The sequence below is a fragment of the Manis pentadactyla genome, chromosome 10 (genome assembly GCF_030020395.1).
Source record: "Manis pentadactyla isolate mManPen7 chromosome 10, mManPen7.hap1, whole genome shotgun sequence".
In the NCBI taxonomy this organism is placed as follows: Eukaryota; Metazoa; Chordata; class Mammalia; order Pholidota; family Manidae; genus Manis; species Manis pentadactyla.
Genome location: NC_080028.1, coordinates 123,064,674 through 123,080,290, shown reverse-complemented (window position 1 = coordinate 123,080,290; position 15,617 = coordinate 123,064,674).

Here is a 15,617-nt window from a genome sequence, read left to right as displayed (position 1 = left end):
AACTCATCCCCTGGTGGCTTTAGGGACCAACTCTGTTCTCTGAGACTCTCTTGTTGGGGCTGCCCAGGCTCTTACAAGATGCAAGTTAACTTCCAACGTTTGAGAATTGGAAGGTTCCACAGAATTCTTTCCTTGAGAGGCTGAGAGGTGTGGTGAGAGCACGTTCCCACCTGGGAGCAGTTGGTGGAAGAAGAGAAGTAACTGCCTCCTCAAAACAGGACAGTAGCCCTCCGGTTCCCATAAAGCCTGGCCCCCTTCCTGCCAGCCAGCCGCGAACTCCACCGGGAGCTGCGCTGAGACCTCTGGTCTGGGGCAGGCTTATTGCACAGAGATGTTGAATCCCATTGGCTGGGAGAGCAAAGGTCCAGGTCATTGAACACCATCCTACCTGGAAAGTGCAAAAGAGAGAGAGAGAGAGAGAGAGAGAGAAGAAAGAAAGAAGGAAAGGCTAGAAAACTCTTTCTGGTTATCTAATATTAGACATTTGGGTGTGCCACAAATTCATGATTTACTTCTTCCATAGTCATCTTTACGTGGACTGATTGCCTTTTAATTTTTTTATGCAGGTTTGTGTTTTTTCCATATCCCTACCTTCTCTGGTATAGATTCCCTCCTGATTTAACCTGGCTCTGTCCCGTACAAATACAATGCAAGGCATCGCATAACATGTCATTTTAAATGATCTACTCACCACATCAAAAAAAGTAAAAAGAAATCAATGAAATGCATTCTAATTACGTATTTTATTTAACAGAGTGTACACATCATATTATCATTCCAACATGTTCTCAATGTAAGAATATCGCAGAGATGTTTTGCATTGCCTTCTGCATCCTAAGCCTTTGGTGTCTGTTGCGAATATTAACACTCACAGCATGTCCCACTTTGGACCGGCCACCTTTCCAGGGCTCAGTAGCCACAGATGGCTCTTGGCTCCCACGTTGGTGCGTTCAGACCACTGACGATTCCTCTGGGTCCCCTTATCTCACAATCTCAGTGAAGGGTAAGCCCAGGAGTGAGATCCAATATGTTGGGCTGATCCCATGAATGATGCTGGAATCGCAACGGGTGTTTCACATGACCCCAGAGCTGTGTCTGGGTGACATTTCCCTGCGCTTCTCAGAAAGGCCCTCCTCCACGGACTGCTGTCCTCTCCGCAAGCCAGCCATTCATTAACTTTACTTCCATTTGCTGCCATTGAGGCTCAGCCCCCACATACAACAGCTGGTCTGTGGGGCGTTGTGGGGCTGAGTTGGCTGAGTTAGTACACTCTGACTCCCAGAGGAGGCGGATGATGAGCCAGAGGGCAGATCAAAGAGGTCAGTTAGGAGCAGCGGCTGGGTGGCCATGCTCTGCCCACGCCCCCGGCCCCACCCGACTCCCAAGGGAGCCCTGTCCCTGCCCTTTTACTCACCCCTTCACTCATCATCAGTGTCCCTCTCTGCCCCAGACGGAGTGCTGGGCTGGTTTGAAGGATTAGATGTACGGTTAGAGCAAAACATCGCAAATGGGCCTGAACATACCATTACGTGTCCACCCTTCCCTCGAGTGTGAACTTCAATTGCTGTGAAATGAAACCACTTTATTTAGCAGCTTAAACCACTCGTTTATCATCTCACCGTTTCCATGGGTCAGAGGTCTGCGTATGAGTTAGTCCCATGCTCAGGACCTCCCCAGACGAGGCCAGGGTGCCGTCCAGGGCCCTGGTTCTCAGCTGGGGCTTGAGATGGCCCTTACCAGCACCGTCGGCAGAACTTAGCTGCCTGCGGAGGGAGGACGAAGGTGCCCCTTCTGCCGCTGGCGGTCATTTAGTGATGGCTATGTCTGCCTTTTCCAGGTGAGCAGAGGTACACCCCTTGAACATCCTCACTTTCTTTAAAAGCTTCCTCTGATTAGGCCAGGCCCTCCCAGGCGCATCCCCCTTTGGACTGACTCAAAGTCAACTGATTAGAAACTTCTTCAGGAGAGATACCATAGTCGCAGGCTCCTCCCACACTCAAGGCGAGACGAAACACCCAGCATGCCCCCCAGGAGGTGGGAATCCTGAGGACCACCTCAGGATCCTACCCGGTGCATCTTGCAAAGCTCCTTGTTTATATCAACAATAGGAGAAGCACTATCGTCTTTGTGATAAGAACCACTTGATCGATAATTCCGACCTGTCAAGGTATCTGTATTTTCTGGATAAGAAAACCAAGACTCAGAGAAGCCAGAAGAAGTTTATTCAGCTCCTAGAAGTTGGTGAGGTCACAACAGAAGTTTGGTCCTTTTTTTTAACAGCAAAGTCTTGGAAAGGCCCCTCATGCCCCACTGAACTGTCGATGGTGTTCCCAGCATTTTGCTAATGGGTTACCTGAGCCTTAGAGACACAATAAATATAAGCCCCTATGTTAGTCATCCATTGCTGCGTAACAAATCACCCCAACTCAGCAGCTTAGAATATGATCGCACAGACCGGTGGGTCAGGAATTTAGAAGCACTTTGTCTTGGTCTTCTGGCCCAGGGTCTCTTACCAGGTGGCAATCACAGTGCTGGTGGGGGCAGGACACACTCCCAGCTCACTTCCAAGGTCATCAGAGGATTTGTTCTTATGGACTGATGCACGGAGGGCAGAGTCTCTTGCTGGCTGTTGCCCAGGGGTCTCCCTCAGTTCCTAGACATGTAGAACTATGCATGGGGGAGCTCATAACTTAGCAGCTTGCTGCATTACAGGAGACAAGGGAAAGAATAAGAAGAGGGCCACTAAGATGAAAACCCCATTATTTTATAACCTGTCCTCAGAACTGACACCCCGTCCCTTTTGACATACTCTGTTCTTAGAAGAAAGCCCAGCCACACTCAGGCAGAGGGGACTGTGCAAGGGTGTGGCCACCTGAAGGCCACAGTTATGGTGGGGGGGAGCTGCTATTGAAGATGCTGCCAACTCCTGTCCCTAATGGCTGGGATGGTCCCAATCAATGCAGGATCATCAACTTCTTGAGGATCTGTTTGTCGCAGTGGGTTAAGCAGTTTCACTCCAAATGATGCTGGACACCTAAGTAAAATGAAGTGAAGCAACTGAGTTAGCCCTTCCATCTCAGGGGCTATGTAGGAGAGCCTGAAGATGTCCCGGCTCCCAATTCCACAGTCAAACATAGCTTCAGGTGATGGACTGAGGCAGGGAGAGCAAGCTAAGCAGACAGCTCAAAGCTGCGATCCACAGTCAACCTGCTCAGTCCCGCTGGCAGATGGACCCACGTCCCAGACCTGACTTCCTCCCAGGTGGCAATGTTGAGTACAGGTTCGACAAGGAGCCTTTAGCTTGATCATAATGACTTCTATCGAAGTCAACAATCGTCCGGGTTAATGCTTCTACTCATCATCCAGAGTTTGTTTTTAGGATCTCATCTGTCATCTGTTCCCCAAAGATCTTCCAAACTCTTCCCCAGAATGTTCCTTGGGGACTTCCCCCATTGCTGAAGAGTTTTTGACTCATTTTTGTAAGGTGTGTTTCTTGTAGCTTTCGTGAGGACGAGTCCCAGTTGCTAGAGGAAACTTGAGTACAGAATGAGATTTGAGACTTTGATGGGACCTCAAATCTGCAGCAGTGGACTCAGTTCTCAGCACCCTCACTCCTGAGGTCTTAAGCAGCATGCATTTCACCATCTCCTCCTTCTTATAGACATCTAGACAATGTCCTGCCAACCTATATGCTTTTCCCTGACTTGATTCTACTAGTTCTGAAAACTAACCCTTAGACTTTCTACTGCTCAAATGAAAAATTCCTTTCTGATCAATATCGCCCTCTCAATACCTCACCCAGCAGATTCTTAGCACATGAAAGATGAGAGAGAGCTTAAGGCATTTTTTTTTTTCCCTCAACATGTGGTCCGTGGACTGCCTGCCTCAGAATCCTCTGGAAAACCTATGAACAAGGCAGATCTGAGTCCTCCTCCAGACCTTCAGAAGTTGGGTAGCTAGTATTGAGTCCAGGTGATCTGCACGCGGCCCAAACTCTGCAAGTGACTGTCTTACATCTCGTCAACTCAAGAGGTTTTTAAACCCTCCTGCATATTAGAATCACGGGGAATGATTGTGCAAAATATCCATGCCTGAATTTCATCTCCGGGGGTTTTGATTTAATTTATCGGTGCAGACCTAGGCTGCCAGGCTCTGTGAACTGTTACTATCTCATCTTCGTTTTACATAAGAGGAAGATGAAGCTTAACGTGGTGAAGCAACCCGCTCAAGCAGTTCGCTAAGAGGTCCAGGACGCCGACCCAGGTCTAAAGAAATCCAAAGCCTGTACTCTTTCTATTGCCCTTATGAACTCCATCTGATGGAAAAACAAACTGTTTAATTTCCAAGAGAATTCAGAAGTTGGGGAAGCCAAAGCACTGAAAAGTAGAAGGTAGACCACAATTTGCCTTCCGTGGTCAGCCTTTTATCACATACCCGGGCTGCTAGGAAGGACTTTCCATATAATGTTAGATGCGAGAAGATTCTTTCAACTACATTGACAGAAACCCAACTTAAATGGGCTCAGTGAAGGAGGGAGTGGTCGGCTCCCCAATGTGTGATTCCACTGGCGTGTGATTTATGTTCAGAACTTCAAATTGGTTCCCGCCATTTGCTGGAGTAATTGCCATCTGGTGCCTCAATCCTAATTGCTTCTGCTTAGAAAACGCAACGAAAGGCACGGCTTCTTTCTCACCAGGACTGATCTACCAAAAGCCAGGGAAGGATTCTGATTGGTCCTTCTTGGACCAATCACTGTGCCTGAGAGGGATGAGGCATTCTCATTGGCCAGGTTTGGGTTAGCGTCCTCGTAGACATTTCCATCCTTACCACTTAAATAGGAAATTCCCCTCTATGGAATATGAGTGCCATGTTGCCAGAAAAGGAAAATGTCCCTATGTAGGTAAAAACTACACATGTAGGTAGGCATGCTGCAGTCCATGACCTGGAATTGCAGCCCTGGGGCTTGCTGGCATTATTAAAATGAGAACTCATCCCAGATGCAAACTGAGTAATTCTCAGTAATACATCCCCTTTCCAGACTTCTCTCTTCCACTGCTGTGCTAGTAAAGCTGGGGGAGAAACATAGGTAAGACTCCAAAGCATAGTTGAAATTTAATTTTCTCTACATAACCATGACCATAGCCCTTCAGAGTAAGTACTCCCCCCACATCTGGGAAAGGGCTAAACTAGTTTTTGAAACCTTGAAGAAATGAAAACCACAAACATTGCCCATCCCCGAAATCCCTCTTTTTTTTTAGTTTGGCCACCCGCTGAGCTAATGACCCACTGACTGGGTTTTAGGCTTTTTTTTTTTGAAAGCTGAGTTCTAACATCAAACTTTCATCTCAGGGATAGCAGCCTGTCTCTAATGAATTTTTTATTTGTTTACTCATTGCTTCTCCAGGATATAAAAGTAACGCTCATCTTTGTAATATTAAAAATAAAACTTTAAATCAGGGCGTAATCCAACGCCAAACTGTTTAAATTCACTGCGCCCAAGCGCGCTTCATTTTCGCAGAAGCCTCGCTCTGAAATACAGGAAGATGGTACTATGGGGAAGGAATGACATGCCGTATGTATGTTCTTAAAAATCTTTCTGCGAGCAGAGAGGTAAATTATTCATGTCCAACTGTGCAGTGCACGTCATGTGAGTTCCAGGAACACACCCTCCCGGCGTCTGTGCTGAGGTCCTCAGGAAGGCAGAACTCAGCGGCTTCCCACCGCCCCCCTCTCTGCCTGGGAGCCTGGGCTGTTCACTCTTGGGGCTTCAGAAACCACCTGTCGAGGGACGCGCCATGCCAAGAAGGTCGGAGAGCGAGGGTTCAGATGCCACTCCAGGGAAGCCCTCCCCCTGGGGGCTACCAGGGGCTGGCAGGGTGTGCAGCAGGGCTTCTGCATGTGGTTGACTTGCCTTCCACACACGCAGAAAATTGGAGGGAAATAAGACACCGTAAGTCAAATACAGTTGGAGGCAGGAAGACCTAATAGGCTATGGGATTGACTCTTAAGAACAGAAAGCAGATCAGTGATGACCTGGGGTCCCGGATGGGGGGAGAGGACAAGAGAGGGGCTCCAAAGAGGCACCAGGGCACCCTGAGAGATATTGGGTGGCTCCCCATCTTGATTTGGGTGTTGGTTTTAGTGGTGTGTATGTGTATATATATATATATATGTGTGTGTGTGTGTGTGTATATATATATATGTATATGTATATATCAGAACTCATCAAATTGTATACTTTGTGTGTGGTGCATTTTATAATTGTACACCAATAAATCTGTAAATACACATATACATGGGATTTTGTGTCATAGAGACTGTTCTTTTAGGTTCTTGGACCCAATTCCAGGGTGTGTGTGTGTATGTGTGTGTGTGTGTGTGTGTGTGTGTGTGTGTGTGTGTGTGTGTGTGTGCATAGGCTTCCCAATACCAACAGTTCTCAGACACAGCAGCATGTCCTACAGTTTAACTGAATCCAACTCAGTTCTGACACCGTCTACCCAGAGACACCATCAGATCCCGCAGGTAAAGGGCTCAGTCCCAGGACACTACCCTCCACTTCAGATGCCAATCCAAGCTCAGGTTTGTACCTGTGCTTCTGACCAACCAGCTGTAAGTCAGAGGTCCCCATGGGCCTTGGGTTCAGTGAATTTGCTAGAACGGCTCACAGAATGCAGGAAGCCCATTTACTCTCTAGATTATCTATTTATTATAAAGAATATTAAAGGATACAAACCAAGAGCTTGATGAAGAGATGCATTGGGCAATGTCCTGAATGAAAGGACTTCAGTTCTCTTGGACCATCCTGCATGGTAGCACATGAAACGTTCTGGTTCCCCAACCTGGAGGCACCCTGAGCCCTGCCTTTTGGGTTTTCATGGAGGCTTCATTGCCTAGGCACGATTGATTAACTCATTGGCTATTGGTGGTTGATTCACCCTCCAGCCCCCCTCTACCTGCCCAGAAATCAGCGGATGGGACTGAAAGTTCCATCCCTCTAGTCACAGTTGGCTCCCTTGGCAACCAGTGCCCATCCCTAGGTGCTTTCCAAAAGTCGCCTCATTAATATAGACCCCATCGTGGTGGGAAAAGGCTAGTTATGAATAATGATGCCCATTTCACCTTTATGGCTCTGAAGCCTTTTAATAAAGTTGAGGACAAGAGACCAAATATTATGACAAAAGATGCTCCTACTGTTCTTATTACTCGGGAAATTCCAAGGGATTTGGGAGCTGTGAGCCAGGAACCATGGGACCATGGAGGGAGACCAAATAGATACGAGGAATATGCTTCGGTCATCTGACTGACCATATGTGTATATTTCTTATAAACAGTATCACATGAGTCTTTACATCCCAACTGCATATGTAACTATCTTTCAGCCTCAGTTTCCTTATCAGAACATGGGGGTCTTAACTATTTCATGGAGTTGTTTCATGTGAAAATCAATTCGGATAATGAAAACCCCAGTGTTCATACAAAGCACTCAATAAACTCTATGAACCATTGGTTGATTTAATATGCCTTTCCTTTCTCTCCCTCTCCTCCTCATCCCCATCTACCACAGCTTATGCATATTCATCCACATTGCAGTCGAAGGATCTAGAAAAAATGAACAAATAAATCCAGGCCTGCTAATGTGCATATACTAACACTGACGGACAGCCAATCAGCTGTAAAACTCTGATTTATTTCATCTTTTTGATACTATATAATCTTGTGTGTGTGTGTGTGTGTGTGTGTGTGTGGCATTAAACACGTGCCCCTATTCTGGACCCCATCCAAGGCATAGAAGTCTTCATAAGAATGTAAGTGCTTCCTGGAATGTCCCACAGACAGGCTTTTTATAGAATCTGATTACACCACTTTCATTTATGCATAAATACTCTACTCTCTAAAAATTCCGCAAAGTGGCTCAATAAGTATGACATCTTGGAAAAAGACTGTTTGCTTGAAATACAAATGTCTGAATAAACAGTAGCATGCTCACCTGGCGTTGATCTTTATTGAGACCCGCTAGAACAACATGCCAAGTTCAACTGGGATGCAGCAAACAGATGTATGGGGGTCACGGCAGATATTCTGGAGTATGAGACACCTGATAATAAATCTTGGCTTGCCTGCCCCCTCCCTGGGTGACCGTGAGGAAGTCAGCCAGCATGCCCAGCTCTAAATTTCACTGGGGGACAAAATAGGGACAATAGGAGAACCTGCTGAGCTGCAGTGAAGATAGAACATAAAACCTGTGTAGCCACTGAAGGATGTGGGCTGAAACCTATCTCGTGGGGGCTCTGAGATGCATCTTGCTCCTGTAGGAGACCGGGGACCCCTTTAAATCTGGGGACACATGGTCCTCGATTCCCGAGGTACTCTTCCGAATCTAAAGCACTTCACAAGAAGTCATGCCCAGGCGGCATGGAGGCTGACTGAAAAAATGAACATCCTCAACGAGACACCACTGGGCACCTGCCGGGTCGTGAGTGCAGCCAGCTCAGGGGGCCCCAGGAAATCCAGGACACGGGCCAAGAAGCCACAGGGCGAACAGGTCTCTCTCACAGCGGAGTGCGGGCTTCTGCATCAGTACTGTTCTTTATTTCCACTGCAGGAGAGGCAATACTTTCAGTCCCTTGGATTTATTTGTTTATACACTGGAGACCCCTCACTGGCAGGCCACAGCTCTGCTTCACCCCATCACCATGCAGAAGCCAAAAGGCCTACGGATAGGGGACAAAGCAACGCATGGAACATATGCAATAAGATGTAAACAAGCATCCTAATATGACCCTTTCACCTGTTTGCTACAAGCACCTCCTGTTTTCATAACACCTGACAGGGGATAGTTGGTTGGTAGGCCTATCTGGGCTCCAGGCACTGGCTTTGGACACCCACTGAGCAAGTATCAACTTCTGACTCCCCCTCTGCATTCCTGTGTGGCCCTGCAGACACCATCTCACATTCGGGAGCCTGTTTCCTCATAGGTAAAATGGGACAAATAGGACCTCATATACCATCACGGGCTACAGAGAGAATTCAGTGACACGCTAAGTCCTAAGCATCATGCTTTGGACACACCTGGGCTATAACACTTAATGCCTGATTTTCGTTCAGGCACTTTCTTACAGCCTGGCACGGCTCCAGCAGAAAGGAGATGATCTGGACATTCCTGCCTTGAGAGGGGAAAGAGCAAGGTGGAAAGTTCTCTGAGTTATCTAGCTCATTAGAGATGTACATTTTTTCCTGGCCCCCTGGCATGGCGCGCCACGGGGACAACGGTTTTCTACTGACGAATTTCCAACTGTAATAGGGAAGAAGAAAAAAACTTGTAACCACGGTTGCTGAGAATAAAGGAAAATGACCGACTTCATGGAAAGTCTGGGGGCATTTCAGAACCAATGTAATCAAATCCCCGTCTCTGCTGACACTGAGAGTCTTTGAGATGTACGGCGGGCTGGGCCGGTGGGTGTGGAGTAGGGAAAACACCGCGTAACGTGAAGGGTCCGGTGTATCTCATGTGCCACCTTCGTGTCTCCCACTGAGGCGCTCTCCTTAAAACTCCACCACACATTTTTCTGAACCTCTCTACTTGGCTGAAAACCCAGGACCATAGCCCTTACTGCTCACTTCCCAGCTGAACCATGCATGACACATCGCGGAAGCTCACCACACTTGATCTGCCACTTGCCTCTGTAAGACTCAGTCTCTTCATCTGAAAAATGGGGAGAGTAACAATACCTCCTTCATAGGATTGTTTTGGGATGCTGCAAAAGAGAAGGTGTATTGTGCAGACCCAGACTGGGTGTGTGTGTGAGCCATTACCACTCTCATCAGAGACACGAAAGATCTCAGCATAACCCCATAATCAATGAGACTGTTGCTCAGAACCCACTTTGAGGAGACTTCAATAAGGACAGGAACCAAAATGAAGAATGAGGAGCACAAATTGTCTAAACCACCCCAAAGTGCCCCAAAGTAGTTATTATTTCACTGACAAATACAAGCCAAGGTGTGTGTCCATGTGCATGTGGGTGACAGAGAAAGGGTTCTCATATTACGTGGATATGTTTGAACTGAAGTCAACCTAAATAATTTCCAAACCTCCTAAAAGTCAAATCAATGAATGCATTCTAGAAATCAGACTCAAATTGCATATTGTGCTCAGTTTCCACTTTCTTGACCCCATATGTATCCTTTTCTAACTCACCTAGTGACAATAGAAATAAAGAAATACGGAGGTAAATTAATAAGGTGAGCCAAGCTCTCTGTGGTTAGGTTTTCTGGTTATCCCCTCACATAGCCTTTTCCTGGCACGTGCATGTGGAAGCAGGGAGGGCAGGGGGGTGGAGAGAGAGAGATCTTTCAAGTACCTGTCCCTTCTTCTTTTTAGAGAGGCATGAATCCCGTCATGGGGCTCTACCATTATGACCTCTTCTAATCTTAGTCTTCCCCCAAAGACCCCACCTCCAAATGCCATCACACTGGGGATCAGGGCATCAACACAGGGATTTTAGGGGGACACAGACATGCAATCCACAGCACAGATTGCTTATAATAGCCCCAAGGTAGACACAGCCCACTGACAAAGAATGGATACAAGGGAATTCTACACACAATGGAACACCACTCAGCAGTGAAAAGCTACAAAGGACTGGTGCTATATAAGGATGATTCTCAAACGTACATTAAGGCAAAGAAGCTACCTGGACACAAAAAAATGTACATGCTGTATGATTCCATTTATATGAAATTAAACAGGAAAAGCGGATCTATGGTGATCAAAACCAGCAACCTGGTTGCTCTGGAGTGTGGGAACGCAGTGACCAGCATTGGTTAGGAAGGTAAATGAGGGATTTTTCTGGCAGGATGAGCACCCTTCATAGCTTTATGGGTAAGTGAATTTGTCAACTCTGGTTGATCTGTATGATCACAAACTGCAGTTCACTGTGTATACAGGTGATCCTTGAACAATTCAGGGTTTAGGCGCCAACCCCCCAAAAAGTCAGAAATCTGTGTATAACTTGTGACTCCCCAAAAACGTAACTACTAATGGCCTACTGTTGACCAGAAATCTTACCAATAACATAAATGGCTGATTAGCACATATTTTGTATATTACATGTATTATATGCTGTATTCTTATGATAAAGGAAGCTAAAGAATATGTTAGTAAGAAAATCATAAGGAAGAGGAAATACATTTACAATACTGTATTGTACTTACTGAAACAAATCTCCATGTAAGTGGATCTGAACAGTTCAAACCCGTGTTGTTCATGGGTCAACTGTAAATTATACATCATAAAAAAAGACCTTGGTATATATTTAAGAGGCATTTCAGCACTTACAGGTCACCAGCCCTCAGAAGAATCAAAATGGAATTTCTGAGCAGTGGTTCACATTGCTAATCTTTTCTTCCAGTGGAAGGTCTGGACAAGGTGGTTGGTGCTTAGAATAATGAAATACAGTCAGAGGGTCAGAATGTCATGCCTGGGATGGGATAAGGGGGGAAGGAGACATTTCCCTTTTGAAGCTAACAGACTGTAGGAGTGTGGGAATAAGGCTAGAAGCTGCACCCATCAGTGAGTAGTCTTTGATAGAATAGGACAAGTGGACTTAATTTGCACCCAAGTTCACAACGAGGTGGAAGGTAATTCACATACCATGTCTACTGTAAATATTCTTCTGTCTTCACATGACCTATAACAAACCTTTCTTGAAAGTTTATGACAGTCTTCTGACCCTTCCCCTTTGACAAGCAATCATACAGAACAGAAGTCAAAGCAGAAAAAATTTAAAAACAATATGCTGGGGCTGAGTGTCTTCAGACCATATAAGATACAGAACTCTATTCCTACCCAGGATGACTTATTTGGCCCTGAGCATGCACCCTAAAAATATATGTTATTTTCAGACATTACTTATAAGACAAACTTTTCCAAAATGATGCAGCTCATTAACTAAGGATATTTCTCAGTAGATTTGTTATATTAAAAAGGCACCATGTCTACTATGCTAATCAACTATGCTGTACCAAGACTCCATGTAGATTAATTAAATGCATTACTTGCCAAAAGGAATTTGATGTATATGCAACACACACACACACACACACACGCAGAGCCTTATAATAATGGAAGGGCATAAGCTACTGAAAGTCCTCTCTCCCAGAGCCAAATGCTTTTGTAGTTCCTGGCTACGTGATTTTAAACAGAACTGAAAGAAATGATCCTTTCACAGCTGAGCCAAACACTTCTGTAAATAATAGCACAATGACACGCTTGTATCTCTGGGCCTAAAAGCCCTTTAGATGTCTGGCACGAGGGTGAACATTTGCTTTAGATTTTAGTTTTAGCCTGGGATTGTAGAAATGAGCCTGCCACCTGCCCTTACAATTTCTCAAAGAAAAATATAAAATGAATGCCCTAAATGAAATCTTCACACACACAGAGCCCCCAGCCCATCCAGGGTGAATACTCATGATAGGAGCTTAAAAACCTGTAAGAACAAGAACAAAGGTCACTAATCACTCCATACTCCTCCCCACCAGCCCCCACAAAGTAAGTTGATCAGGTGACTAGGCTGCCAAGGACCGTCCTTAGCAATAAAATTGTACTCTCCCCCTCAACGCACAGAGGGAGGGGGACCCCAGAGATGATGCCAGGCAGGGCAGGGGCCTCGGGTCTGGGCCCCCCTTCGGTATTTCCTACTGGAATGAATTTGGACAAGCCAGGTTATCTCCCTGCACCTCCTCTTCTCTTTTGTAAATGAGGGCTGTTGGGTGGCTCACGTGAGTAACTGTGAAGCTCCCAGAATGGCCCAGCGCAGGGCGGATAAAGTCATTAGCATCAATAGTCCCTCCTGCCTTGCTTCCACATCTGGTCAGTGACCTAGCTGGCCTCCAAAAGGCCCTCAGCCCTAGGATCCCAGTACCTCTGCACCATCAACGCGCCCCTTCCCACAGGCTACCACACCAACCTGCACTCCTGGTCTCACACCTGCCAGTTTACAGGAGTCCACTTCCCCCAGGAAAATGTCACTCCAGCCACTTCCAGGATACAATCAGCACCATTTATTCACTATGGGGAGTGGTATGCTGTGCTTAAGAGCATGAGCTGTGGGGCAAGGCAGAACTGTGCTCCTTTCCCTCTGTCATTCATCAAGTGCCTTTGGGAAAGCATCTCAGAGCCTCGGGAGCGCCTTTGGTAAAATGGAGTTAACAACAGCCCTGGCATCTGGGGACCGGGAGAGGATTCCATCTCATACATGCAAGTATATAAAATACTTGGTACAGTACATCTGAAGCACCCCACAAATGATTAGAAAATAAATAGTGATAATGCACTTGTAACGCTGCCAAGGGGAACATCCCAGACCAAAGTTAAAAAGTAGGAATTGCCGAAAGTGTACATACCAGTGCTTAAAGGATGACAGGTGGTGTGATAAGGTAGACCCAAAGTGAGTCCAGTTCCATCACTTTTGAGCTATGTGACTGGGCAAGTCTCCTCTGAGCCTCAGTTTTCCTACTTGCAAAATTAATACGATGGCACATACTTTAAGTACTGAACAGGCATTGGGTGCTTGTTGTATAGGAGGCGTGGACTACATGGACCTACCATTGTTAGTCTCAAAAAAGTAGTAAAGTCCACCATTGTCAGTCCCTACATCAGATTCAGCTTAGTATTTCCATGCAGGAATGCCTTCCTGGCACAGAGACGTTCCTGAAGGAAGCCACTGTCATCAATGCAAAGCAAGAACAGGAACCCCTGACCCGTAGGTCAAAGATGAACATTTCTGGAACTGGGGCAGGAGTCATAGGAGAGAAAGGGCTACGAATCAATCAATCTTGCTCAGCCAACTAAGTCATTAAACAGTCAACGTCAACATGTAATTCTGCAGTGTGCTGTTAATTTTGCTCGGAGATACACACACGTTACGTTATTCAAACACTATCCAATCATGTTCACTGTGTAGTCCAGGGTGTGAATATTCATTATAGACTACAGCAGTTTGTAAAACAAAGAGGATGGAAGGAGAAAAGGAAGAAAGTGAGGAGAAAGATTCCTCATTAAAATAGGAACTCATACACGAAACAACATGAGCTCTCATGTCCAATTTGAAGGTGCTTTGGACGCTTTCTCAACAATTCAACCGGTAACAAAGCAAAAGGCAAAGGGTTTTCCCATGTGTGAACCATTTGTCACAAAACAAAGATCAGAATATTGAGCAGAGCAAGTAATGTCCTGTGTTTTAAATTTTCAATTTAAGAAAGATAATTTAAAAATACTGAACATCTGCGAAAGTATTGTTCCATCTTTAAAGGGATCTCTTTATTTGGAACTTACTTTCGGTGATAATTTCTATTATTATTAGGATTCCCAAAAAGTCCATCTTCTTTTTCTCAAATCTTGAAGATCAAATGTCTATATAAAGCAGAAATAATTCTTACATATTATGAAAATATCTAATCTTGTCACCATATGTCAAAGTCACAATCATAATGCACTTCGAATGTTTGCTACATGTACCATAACCCTATCACAGGAAAACTTACCTTTTATCATGATGCTCATATATTTGCGCTTTTAAGAACACATCAGTAATAATGTTTTAAAAATACAGAATGATTTATGGGAAATTCCTGAGGAGACCCACAGATTCCATCTTCTTTTTCTTAAACCCTCAAGATTAATATGTGTCAGAAACTTGGAACTGCTTTGAGATGAAGTCATACAGTCATCTAACAAATGCTTATTTTGCACACGCTGGCCTATCTAGAGTTAAATAACCAGCTTTCAGTCCAGTGATAGACACAGTAAACAAATGGATGTAAAAATAAGACTGCAATTAGATTTGGGTGCCTGTAGGAGAAACTGTGACGGGAACAATAGTTCAGCTCACAAGTGTTCCCCAGTGGTTGGGTCTGTACTGCTTTCTCCTCTTCTTGGAGGGGAAGGCTCCGGCACGGGGCCATGGGAGAGCTGCAGGCCCCCAGCTCCCCATTCAGATGCAGACACCTGCCACAACTGGCCCATCAGAGAGCTCCATACTCTCGACCCCTGAATGGTCCAGAGACGAGCATGCAAACCAAATGTGGGCTTCATTGTCCTTTCCTGAGGCTTAGGGAGCTGGAGCTGGGAAAGACGCTCCTTTCCTTTTCTAACTGAAAATTAGGCAGCTGAGAGCCCAGAGCTCTAGCAGCTACGGTTCCAGCTTAAGAAGAAAGTTATTTGAGAGGTCAAGTGATTATACAGAGACAGATGAGCAGTGAGAACGAAGAGGGGATATTGATACCGTTTTATGCTCTGTTTCTGATCCTGGTTCCCCTTATTTCATGAGCCACCTGGTCTTCCCTTTAACTGAATCTGGATTGAGTTAGGTTTCTGCCAATCTGGCTATTTTGTTTTCCTAAGGAAAGTGATTAGTAGAATCAGAGGGTAATACCACCCTGCCATGGGAGAACCACAGGGCTTGGGTAAACACGTCAGGAGTTCTACATCCACTGGGGGAGAAGACGGAGCAGAAGGTGGGATATGTGCTCCTCTGAATGTGAGCCCAGGCTTGCTGGGAGCAAAGAGAGCGGGGGTGGCCATGGGGCCTATCCTCCCACTGTGCTTCATCCCC